Below are 10,087 nucleotides of genomic sequence, written 5' to 3'. Positions count from 1 at the left end.
TTGTAGGACAGAAATGATTTGTTTATTGGTAAGAAATTAACACAAAGAAAACAACTGAATCCATTTTTAGAAAGCATGACAAAAATAAACACAATTTTTAAAATATAGACACAAGGTATCTCAAAAAGTTACACTTTAGGGGTACAAATTTGTGACTTGTTAAAATATGTTAACTCCCAAATTATTATATTATGTTGTACTAGAGTCCCTAGATCTTAATCTGTGTCCAGTGTTTCTTCAGCTTAGCTGGTTTTGTGTGAAAGACCAAGAGAAACAGTCATGAGATGTTTGCACGAGATGTATAAGGCAATCCACCAACACTTTATCCTGTGGCTCTGTACAGGTTAGACTAAGAAATCATATGTATTTTCATCAGGGCTATCTGAGCTTGGACTTGGAGACTACAAATCCAAGCAATTTACACAGCTTGAAACTCAACTGAAACTTGCTTGAGTAATCAATCAACATATAGCAGAGTATTCAGAGAATAACATGGCAGCTCATGATTTAAGCATGCTAACATCCAGTATTACTGCAGTAAGTATTTTTTGCTTCATATATGCAGACATGATGGTGAAGATCAGGGTGGAGTATGAATCTGTGGAGCATCCACTGTGTGTTTTGCATTTTTTGAGTAAGAGAAAATTTCTGTAGTGTGTGAATATATTGTATTTATAGCTGAAAAACCAGTGTTACTAATTAATGCAGATGCTGTCTATTCATAGGGGTGGTTTGTCTTTCATTTAAAAAGTAAAAAGTTTTTGCAAGGTCATTCACATTGTGAAATGAAGAGGAAATGAATGAAAACTAATGGATGCTATAACAAACAACTTTACAAAAAGTCTACTTACGTAGTCTGTGCTTTGGAATTTGTTCAATAATATAGTTTTTTTTTTTTTTTTTAAAACAAAGATGCTTTTAATTAATTTTTTACAAGTGTAAACAGCTGAATTCAGTAAAGTCTGAATTGATTTTTATTGGTCTGCAGTAAATACAATACAACAAATTAAAAGGTAGCAAATTATTTTACATTTGTCTTCATTGTTCAGCTGCAAGAGAAAAAGCAAAGGACTTGACCACTCTAAACTGCTTTGACATCAGAAGATTAAACACACACACACACACACACACACACACACACACACACACACACACACACACACACACACATGCACACGCACACGCACACACGTACACACATAAGTATGTATGTATGTATAGGAATTAACAGATTTATTAGACCACCACTCAGTTTAAGGTGTTTGCCACCGCTGCCCTAAATTACCAATATTGCTGATTACACAACCACTGCTGATCTTCAGGCAGCGATTAATGCTTCTAGATCAGAATCTGAGAAAGTCTCCAGAATGACCATAAGCAGACGACTGAAGGTTTAAAGGGAAGGTCAGTTGCTAAGAAGCCATTATTGAGGCCTGCAAACATCCAAATACCTAAAATTTTCCAGGCAGCACAAATACTAGACTGTAGATGACTGGAAGAAGGTACTTTGGATGGATGAGTCCAAGTTTGAATTCTTCAGTCAGCATCATCATGTTTTTGTCTGCAGAAAAGCTGGAGAACGTTTTGATACTAGATACATTACACCCAAAGTGAAACACTGTGGAGATTCCATTATGGTATGGGGTTCCATTTGTGGAAACGGCATGGACAAATTAGTTCAAATGGATGCTTTCATGAACAAGAAGGTCTACCACAACATCTTGGTGCATCAAGGAATCTCTTCTGGATTGAATCTGATTGGTCATGGGTTCATACATCAAGAATACAATGATCCCAAGCATACTTCAAAGCTGTACAGAGACTACTGGGTCACGAAAAATGAATCTGGAGTTCTGGAATTGATGGACTGACCAAGTCCAGACTTGAATCCTATTGAACAGATCTGGGATTTATAGAATTCAAAAATAGATCGTACAAAAGTTTCATGCAAAGAAAGTCTCTAGGAACAGCTAGAAAGTATTTGGAACTCAATAACAAAACAGACTATTGAAAAGTACATAAAAGCAAAAGCAGGAAGAATGCAAGCTGTTATCAGGGCCAAACGAGGTCACACAAAATATTAAGACTTTTGGTTAATGTATGTGAATAAGGACTGTTTAGTTGTTCCAGTTTGGTATCTGCCTGATAAATAACAATATATTTTTTAGTTTATAATTTTTTGGCAAATTTCTAAAATAATTTTCTCACTTTTATGACAGGTGTTCTAATAAATTTGTTAAGCACTATATACACTGTACTATGACTAATAATGTACCTGAGGTAAAGAAAAGTGTTGTGTGTCCTTCAGGCTGTTCTCACAGATCAGTGAGTTTCCATGGATACTAACTTTAGGTATATTTTACAGCCTGTTGAAGCAGCTCAGGAGGGTTTCCTTCTTCATGTCTGCCTCTCCTTTCACAGCCATACTCTATTGGTCTGCAAGAACAACACATATAGTGTCAGGTTGAGAGTCGCTGTAAAAGTAATTGGAAAGTGGATAAATAGCAGTAGCTGGTTGCGGAGGGCTTCCTGCCGAGCTTGACTGCTTCTGGGTTAATCGCAGTCCCTCTGAGGCTGGAAGCTTTCCCAGTCAGCACTGGCCACCAGCCACTGGAAGCTCTGACTTACAGCCCAGCAGGCTGAGTTTCAGCTGTGCCTGGGGAGAGGAAGAAGGAAATGTTAGATGGATATTTTCAAATCTAATAAAAAAGACAGAATGTTTTTCCTCCTATGATGCCTACACACCTTTATAAAGAGGTGATAAACATATAGTTTTATTTCACTGTTTCTATTTTGTGATACGTTTGACCTGTGGGGCACATTTCAAAAGGCAATTAATACTTTTCCAAGACTTTTCGATGCGATATCCTCAGTGTGTGTTTGGTAGTTTGAGACAGTACTTTAAAAATTCTGACCCAAGTGTTTATATTTATTGGGGAGAATGTAGTTAGAAATTGAAGATAAACATCAACCTGTTGATATGACTTCATATCTTGACCACGAGTCACATTTTCTATGTTTCAATGGAGTTATGTGTTTTAGTATCATCATTGTTATGCAAGTGCTGTTGAGTACAAAAGTGCTCAGACACTGAGTGGCTAGAATGGTGTATAGTTCACTGAGATCTGAGCTTAGTCTCTCCAGTGCAAGTGACAATATCCTTGAGTCAAGTCTGAAATATTAGCCTTTCAAAAAAAAAAAAAAAAAACTGCTACAATTCCAACAGCTGAAATAGCATGCCTTGTGTGAAATCACCCATTGAATCAATCAAGTAATTAATTATAAAGAAAACAAATTAAAAAAAACACATAACACAGTCCACTATGACACTTTTAAAAATGCAGGCTTAATTTCACGTCAATTTCTTATTAAAAAAGAAAGAAAAAAAGTGCATTTTTTTATCTGCTTGTAACAAGAAGCCCAATTTGAGTAGCCTTTCCATATAATGAAATTACATTTTGACAAATAATGGTAACATCCATTACTTATGTTTTCTAGTTATTTAGAACACACCTAACCTAAAGTGGTTGTCATCTGAGCAGTTGCCACTTAACGCTGAGAAAAATGACATATATTTAAACACTATCTCGACTACTTGTTTGCCTTACAGACTTCTCAATTTGAGCAACAACAACAACAAAAAAGCTGCCATTTCAACAGTATAAACTCTGTATTTTCTGCATGCGGGCTTTTGTTTTTGATTGATTTGACGTGCGCATAATGCTGACTTTCTCCATCCCATCGGCTGACTGAAACGGCCTTTTTGTGCCACTTGACTTTCTCTCTCGCATACAGCTGCATTTGTCTTGCAAATCCATCCCTGCTGCGTCGCGTTCAGGCGAGGAAAAGAGAGCAGTCGGACATCAGTGAAGTTCAAGCCAGCGAACAAGTGGAGAGGCTGTTCCATAGCAGCAGCTTTTGTCGTTATCAAAACGGAGAGCTGATGAAAAATGATGCATGCTTTTACACCTCTGAATCCTGGCAACTGACAGAGCAAGGGATGGGGGTGGAGGGCCCAGAGTATAAAAACTAGGAAAAAAAAGTTCCCTTCCCTGGAGGCTGAAGTAAGGGTTGGAAACGAACAAAAGACTCGGTCAAAACGGGTTGAGTGTCCTCTTGCGCACGACGGGGAACAGGAGAGGGGAATGTAGGAGATGGATGGAGACGCACACGTACAAACGGCCGTGACTAAAATTAGCATATTAGTAATTTATCACTTTTTGTTGAGTTATTCTGTTATTTTTTTAACAGCTAAAAAAAAAAAAAGAAATCGATCATTTGTCAACGCGTGCGGGTTAAGCATAAGCCTGAGCATGAAACAACTCGTGAATCATTATTCAAATCCCAGGGTCATTTCTGCTTTTCTGAACAATTCTTCAAGTGCTCAGCTATTTACATATATAGTTACCCCTTGTCCTCTGAAATCAGCCCAGCCTGCTTTATTTTATTATCATCTCAAATGAACTTTCTCCTGAATAGACTGTAGCCTAATATTTCATGATGGGGCACGCAAAAGCTGTGCACAATACCTCTAATATCCCCTCCGCTTTCAGCCACAACAAAGATCATAGCAAGACGTCTTTATGGCTAATTCAGTCAAAGGCACATCTCCCGTCCTCCAGCGCGGAGGTCAGCCCGCCGTGTTCCATCCACCAGGGGGGTTTTCAGAGGCCAGAGGCGGCCAGCTGGCTCCGTCACACCGACACCACACACACACACACACACACACACACACACACACACACACATCCACTCATTTTATTAGTATGAGCAGATAATGCCACAATGCAAGCAGGAAGGGTTTACAGGGTAGCATGGATATAAACTGCACTGCGTAAAAATGTACAAAACCGAGAACTTCTTAACTCAGACCATGGAAAACGTCAAGAATGCCCTTATGCAAAATAATATAAAATACTATATTTGTAATTTATACTTGGGTGGGGAGTGATATGGAATACAGCACTACAACACCAGCAATCTTGCTGTGATTTGCTGTGTGAAAAATTGAGCACGTTGCTTAAAATTAGACACCTGTCAAACCTGCTAAATGATTCTTACGTCTGTATTAAAATGGGTTTCCTCGTCATATTTTACTCTTTATCTCCCGTCTTGACCTATTGGTACAATTACTGTGCTTCAATAATAATGTAAATATGACAGCGGAGGAGTCACAACACATGGCACTAATGAATTGGTGACTGAAATCTCTCTGAGGTAAGTGTCAAAAGTCGGGCTTTCCATCTTTCCATCAGCTGATCACGTCACTTTAGATTTATGACCTCTTCTTAAAATCATTCACGGGACAAGGAGCTGCTCCTGTTTGTTGATGAAGCTCTTCACTTGTCCCATGCTGCTCTCACGGAGGCGCGAGGTACGGCAACGCGCAGAACACAATAACGCCAAACTGGAAACGTGTCTGAAGCTTTTACGCATGGGCACAATGGAAACGTAATCAGAGATAATACAGAAAACGCCATTTTTATAGGATGGTCCGAGGCAACATTTTTAATTTTACATATTCACAATCATCCTCTCGGACTGAAATTCACATTCCATTTGTGCAGCATCGGTTAACTTTACTTTGGCAAAACGCGCCTTGGAGGTGGAGTGGGGCGGAGTATGGTGGCGTATAATAAAATTTCTACGCAACTGGACTTATTTTACTTTAAGTTTTACTTTCATGAGATTTAAGAGAGTTGCGATTTACTGGGGGCACACTGACTTCACTCCCACTCTGTCAGTGCGTTGCAATTGATATTCATGCGTCAGAAGAGCAGTCCTAACAAATCCAAATGCCTCGCTCTCTGAGGCAAACATATGAAATGTTTTTTTTTTCTAAAATGTAAGTCTGCTATTAAGAGACGTTAATCTAACGATTTAGCCATTAATTCGTCTGTTCTAACCACTGTGGCTTTTCTTATTGGGGAAAGCTGTTCGTGCGCCCCGGAGCCACTTGTTGCCGGCGCATAAAGTTGGAGCTTTTGAGAAGTTAAATATCCCGGAAAGAACACAAGTTAGTATCTCAAGGGCCTTACAGGGACAAAAGACCAGCGCCTTAGCACCATATGCTTAATGGCTACAGCCGTCCAGCCTTTATTAATGGCAAAAAGTGGTCCTTTAAAAGTTGGAAAGGCTCCTTTATTTGAGTTAGATGGAGCACTTGCGCACAAAACCAGAAGCGCGCATTGCCATTGACTCGCCCCCTTTCTTTTTCTTTCAGGACTCTGAAGCGGCCACCGTCATCACCCATTTCACTCCAGCATAAGCTTTTCATCACCAGGCTTTGTTCTCGGTGAAAGTAATGCTGCGAATCAAAGAGATGACAATATTTTCCATCAGCTTGGAGACCCTGGACAAGAGCCCTCGAGCTTTGGCAAAATTCAGGGCCGGTTATTCATCCTGTCACTCCGCACCTGTGGTCCCGCATTCAGAGTATACAAACCTGTCCCTATTAACATTAATTATTCACAAACAACACAAAGGCTGAAATAGAGCAGGTTGAAGACTTAGCTTTATGGCTAAATGTTTTATTCCTCTGAAGATGTGCCCAAAGCTTTTTTTCTTCCTCTCGCTCGCAACTGAGTGCCCGTCTCTTTTTCAGTCTTGAGTAGCCCTACAGTTTACATTTTACAATCGCAGCATCTGCTTAATCTTGCGGATGAAAATATGACACAAAACATAGTTAACAGGGGATTTGTTACATCCCGGTAATGAGTGATCAACGCGTGAAACAATGGTGCAGGATGGCGAGAGCCGTATGGTTCCGAGGGCACTCGGGACAGTTTGCTCTCTTGTAGAGAAAGCACCAGGTGATGGCAAGAAAATCGCAATTTCGAGGACAAGAACACACCAAATCCACCTCCTTTCTCCCCTTGAAAAAGTAGAAGACATAAATTTAATTGGCTTATCAAGGCGCGGCGAAAAGACCTCGCTGTTAATTGGCTCCGGGTGCACAAAACAAACGCAGGGACATGTTTGGCCTGTCTGGCCCGCGTTGCGCTTTCAGCCCGGTGTCACATCATTGAAAATGTGTTTTATTATTGCAAAACGTCATGCTTTAAAGTGGCCATATTGTATCCTGGACAAAGGCTGATGGAACATTAAAGACGTGGAAAACGGTGCCAAACCCGTCTTGAAGACACTGCAAGGGCCTCTCTCTTTGCTTGTTTTTAGGCAGCTGCTGTCCAGGGACTCAAGCAAAGAGAAATGAAAAGAGACAAAGTTTGAACTACCAGGTGCATCCCCGGAGAACACGGGGCGACAGATCTCTTCCTGGGGGTAATGAAGATGTAATTTAGACTGGAAGGTCAACTCTTTTAAAAAAAAGAGAAAGAAAAAGAAAAAGACCAGCCGGGATGAGAGAATGATCCCTGCTCCTCCTGCCATACATCCTGTCTTGCGTCCTCCTCAGTCAGCCAACCCAGCAGACACCTTGTGTACTCGGTGCTCACCGTGTCCAAAAATCAGCCGCCCTGCAGAGCAAATCTGAGCGTAATGCGCCTGCGAAGTGGAGTGGCTGACCAGCACAGCCTCGCAGCTGGCCCACTGATGCCATTCTGAAAAGTAAAATTCTAAGCCAGAGGTATCAGTAATAACTCCAGGGGCTCTATTTCGCCAGCGAGATAATCTGCAAATCAGGCAGATTTGTGGCTCTTGCTCAGCGTCTCCCCCGGTGCGCCGAAACGGACACTCAAAGCGGATTTAAAAGAATTAGAGGCAATACAACCTTTTCCTCACTTCGACCTCATGTGTTAGTCAGAGCTGTGTAACTGACATTGATGTTTTAATTCGCCACAGACGTAGTAAACACGACTGCCTTTTTCCTTCATTACTTTTTAATTCACTTTGTGCCACAGAAGTCGACAAAATGCATGTTCAAAGTCGCTGGTGCGTAAAAGTGCCTACGTATTATTAGGTGATTTAATAGAGTATTTACACTTAAAACGGTGCATTTTAGGGAACATTTTTCACATGAAACACGTGAAATGTTCCCTGAAGGTTCATTATAATGAACGTTCAAGCTTAAAATTAATATAATTTTATGGCTAAAAATTCCTTCTTATAGCAGATACGAGAATAGCACAATGTAAGACTTCAGATATCTAAGTAGTTCTCTACTGTGCCTTTTATTATGGACATTACCTGTTGCACATATCACACTGCTTGCTGTGAACGACACTCGTGGTTACAAAGAGCCTTCAAAATAGTGAAAATACTAGTGTCAAAATACCCACAAAAGAGCTGTGAGTCCTGCCTTTAGTATTTACATGCAGGTGATTAAATCCACAATAGCGACGAATAACGGCCTCTTTCAATACTTAAACTTTTTCTATGCAATATGAGCATTTTTAATCTCTCGGGAATAATCTTGAGTTCATTAATTGAATGGAACAGGAGTCATAAAATCAAAGCTAAAAGTGGCGCAAACAGAAAACACTGGAAAGGTTAAGTGAAAAGCCGGCACATATTCCCTTCGAAATCTAAACTGGATTTTTTTTGTCGTTGTTGTTGAAATTATGTGTTTAATGTTGATTGACAACAGTTCCACTTTGGTGCAACAGGTTTTTGATATTCTTTGAACCTCTTTATTGTTGTTACCTCTCTGACATATGATTTTGTTTAATCTAGCTCTGGTAATATTTCCCGTCTAAGCGTCCAGAATATTTTCACAAGTAAGACTTTACTCTCCGAATTGTCTTATCCCTAGAATTCTTGATTATTCCCAGCAGTGTGGTGAGTGTGCAGCTCTCTGTACTGTAGGTGTGAAAGCGCCGTGCATGTCTGTGTGGTGAATCAGCGGCCTTTGAGCTCAGCGCCGGGCCTTTCTCAACCAAATTACCGCTTGGCGTGGCCCATAATGTCCAAGCCGGCGGAGAACTAAAGGAAATAAAACCTGTCAGACTGTTAAACAGTCGTGTCCTTTGAAGCCTTGCCAACCCCGTAGCCGGAGTGACAAGATAGCCGGGAGTATTTCAGCCTGTCCCTTCCGCTTGGCTGCGACCGCACCAAAGAATGTTGAGAGGCGTTTTGCGCTCCGGGCACTAAAACGCATCAACGACACAAAGGCGTTAAGGTGCGAGAAACTACAATGCTACCACTGTTTTAACCCTCGGCTCTGCTGTTGCGCACTCAAAGTGGAACCGGCCCTCCTGCCAAAGTGATGAAGTTGCATTGACTCACTAACATTTGACTTTCTAATGGCTGTAATAGGATTACATGCTCCTGTCGCGCTGGTAATGAGAGCGGACGGACTCCCAGAGGACCTGGAGGGGCCGCTGAGAAGACAGAGAGAGAGGAGGAAAAACATCCCCGGGACCTTCAAAATGTGAGATTGGAAAGCAGAAAAATGTGGCGTTTTATGAATGATTTTTGTCCCAAAAAAGAGTGAAAGAAATGAAGAAAGAAGTTCAACTCCATATCTGATAATAGTTGTGATAAATAGAGACGTGAGCTAACCCACCTGTTACGCTGGAGCTTTTGGAATCCTGAATCCTCAGAGCAGCCTTGCAGCGTGTCCTCCTCAGCCTTGTGCTCGTAGCTTTTGGGCCCGCTCGGTTCATGTATGCGGTGGTGTGTTGGTGGAGTGGGGGCGGCCTCAGAAGAGGCTGTGGGGACACATGTTGGAGGGATGCCGCTACCACGGGAAAATCTGTCCGGCCCGCACCTGCCAGCACAGAGCAGCATTCAACAGCCTCCCACCATCCTGCTTACACGCCCGCGTGCGCTTTAAATACCTTCAGCTGTTGTGGGTATACAGTCTCTTCTCATTAGCATGTCATTTGCATATTTATGTCACAATATTGGGGCTGTATCGGTTTGAGTTAACTGTCAGCTTCCCATTTTCTCACTCAATCAGACTTTCTGGTAAAAGTTAAGCGGCTCAGAGAGTTGCAACGTTCAGTGCGCACCACGCGCAACTGGGCACTATTTCCATTAGATATAAAGATATAAAGTGATTCTTCTTTCATTCATGTACCAGAAATAACGTGTATTGTACTGGCATGAGTAATCTGAAGGTTAAAAATTCACACTGATGTTCTGATCTTGTCAAAAGACCGCAGACCTACTGATTGAAAGGCTAAAA

General features: G+C 41.2%; 1 long non-coding RNA gene across 1 annotated transcript; it reads right to left on the bottom strand.

Moving 5' to 3' along the window:
- Positions 1-9,715, bottom strand: LOC118469711 (uncharacterized). The gene is made up of 2 exons (XR_004846661.2): positions 9,464-9,715; positions 1-2,656 (listed from the first exon to the last, which is right to left on the bottom strand). It is a non-coding gene; the product is annotated as an uncharacterized LOC118469711 (long non-coding RNA).
- Between the last annotated feature and the right edge of the window lie 372 nt (positions 9,716-10,087).

The sequence above is a fragment of the Amphiprion ocellaris genome, chromosome 10 (assembly GCF_022539595.1).
Source record: "Amphiprion ocellaris isolate individual 3 ecotype Okinawa chromosome 10, ASM2253959v1, whole genome shotgun sequence".
NCBI lineage: Eukaryota > Metazoa > Chordata > Actinopteri > Pomacentridae > Amphiprion > Amphiprion ocellaris.
This window is presented reverse-complemented; position numbering and strand designations above follow the sequence as displayed.